The sequence below is a fragment of the Pleurodeles waltl genome, chromosome 8, assembly GCF_031143425.1.
Source record: "Pleurodeles waltl isolate 20211129_DDA chromosome 8, aPleWal1.hap1.20221129, whole genome shotgun sequence".
NCBI lineage: Eukaryota > Metazoa > Chordata > Amphibia > Caudata > Salamandridae > Pleurodeles > Pleurodeles waltl.
Window position 1 is genome coordinate 687,358,738 of NC_090447.1, and position 2,217 is coordinate 687,360,954.

Consider the following 2,217-nt stretch of genomic DNA (forward strand, 5'->3'; position numbering starts at 1 on the left):
GCATGGGAACTTGACTTGGATGAACAATTGGGGGAGCTGGACTGGTCAGATATTAACACTCTTGCCCACTCGGTCTTATGCAATGCCTGCTTTAAGCTAATCCACTACAATTTTTTACACAGGACCTAGCAGACCCCGGGAGCCCTCCACAGAATATCTGTTTCACGTGCAGATAGTTGCCCTAGATGCAGGGAGGGGGTGGCCTGGGCTTCCTACATATCGCATTGCACCTCAGGGAGGTTTATAGGTTGTGGGAACAGGTTGTACTGGACCTAGAGAGAATTGTGAATATCAACCTGACACTAACACCGTCAGGTTGCCTCCTCAGGATCGAATGTAGGTCTCCTAACGGTTCCATGTAAAGATTGAATAGGGTGGGAATAGGGTGGGAAAGATAGAATACAAGATCCGGCAACTGGCACTGGTTCGGCAAATGGCAATGGTCCTGGCCAGGCACCAGGTAGCCATTACATGGATGGCTAAAGAGCCCCTGACCCTACCTGTTGACATTGCCATATAGGGGGATAGGCATTAGCAGAAGAATTACATATGAAACAAAGTTGGCATGATGATAAGGTAGTGGAGGACCTTGGGAGAGTTCTCGGTGACAAACCCCTGAATTTAGAGACCTACTCTGGGTCCTCCGATGATGACGGCATAACAGACAATGGGGAAGAGGATACGCCAGGATGGGAAGAAGGAGACTAAAATTAGGGATATGACTAGGATTGAGGTGAAGAAGTGCAGGACAAGCTTGTCTCCTAGCTGAGTAATTGCAAACTGTGTGATTAACAATTACTTATTAATGTACTCTCACATAATTTGCCTGGAAAGACATGCTTCTGATACTTTATACACTGCTGTATATTGTATTGTTCGAAATCTGGAAAATAAAGGTTTAAAAAAAACTCATCTAAGATCTTCCTGTCAGGTATTATTCAAACCATTTAATTACTAAGCCTTCAAAACCCATTCTTTATTTTAGTATGTTAAGAAGTGTGTGAAAGTGTATAGAGTTTTGAAAGCTGCAGAAAGGTCCAGCAGGATCCGGATGCAGGAGCTACCTGAGTCAAGGTTTCGAAGGGCATCGTCGATAACCTGTAGCAGTGCTGTTTCCATGCTGCAGCCTTGAATGAAGCCAGATAGAAATTCATCTAGAAAGTTGTTGTCCTTGATGTGTTGGGTGAAATGCTCCACTACACATCTTTCAGAGATTTTGGCAAGGAAAGGGAGGTATAGAGGGATATACATATATATATCAAAAACTAAGTTGTTGTCATGTGAAAGCGCACTCCCAACAGGTTATATAAACGGGAAGAAAAAGCAAATCCAGCAACTCACAGTGAATTCTTTAAGCAGTTTCATTATTCCAAGCCTTAAGTTATAAAATCATCTCTGGACATGTGTTTCTGGGTCAATCCCTTCATCAGCAGAGAAAAATATAAAAGTGTTTCACCCTCGTAGGTGCAGCCAGTGCTGGAAGTGTTCCAGGCATTTTCTTTCTCAGTGAAAATTCTAATTACAGGCACCCGATTAGTCTCTTTAAATACCAGTCCGCCCCAGTAGGCCTCTCAAGTGAGTAACAGTGCATGCTGGTTTTGGTAGTCCTGCCATTGTTTCATTCTGCCCCAAGTGGGTTGCTGGAGCCAAATGAAATAATGAGACAAAGTGCAAAACCTATGTAGGCGAATCCAAAGTAAAATTGTCGGATTTGCTGTGAATATAATAGAAGTGGCATTTCAAAGTCATAATTTAAAAACTAACTTCACCAAATGATGTATTCTTAAATTGTGAGTTCAGGGACCCCAAACTCCATATTTCTTTCTGCTCCCAATGGGAAATTACACGTAAAAGATATTTCAAGACAATCCTCATGTTGCCCTATGTGAGAGATAGGCCTTGCAATATTGAAAAACAAATTTAGAAGTATTCACTATCAGGACATGTAAAACACACCAGTACATGTCCTACCTTTCAAACACACTACACTCTGCCCATGGTGCTGCCTTGGACCTACCTTAGGGATGACCTATATGTAATACAAAGGAAGGTTTGGGCCTGGCAAGTGGGTGCATTTGCCAGGTCGACATGGCAGTTTAAAACTGCACACACAGGCACTGCAGTGGTAGTTCTGAGACATGTTTACAGGGCTACTCATGTGGCTGGCACATTCAGTGCTGCAGCCCACTAGTAGCATTTGATTTACAGGCCCTGGGC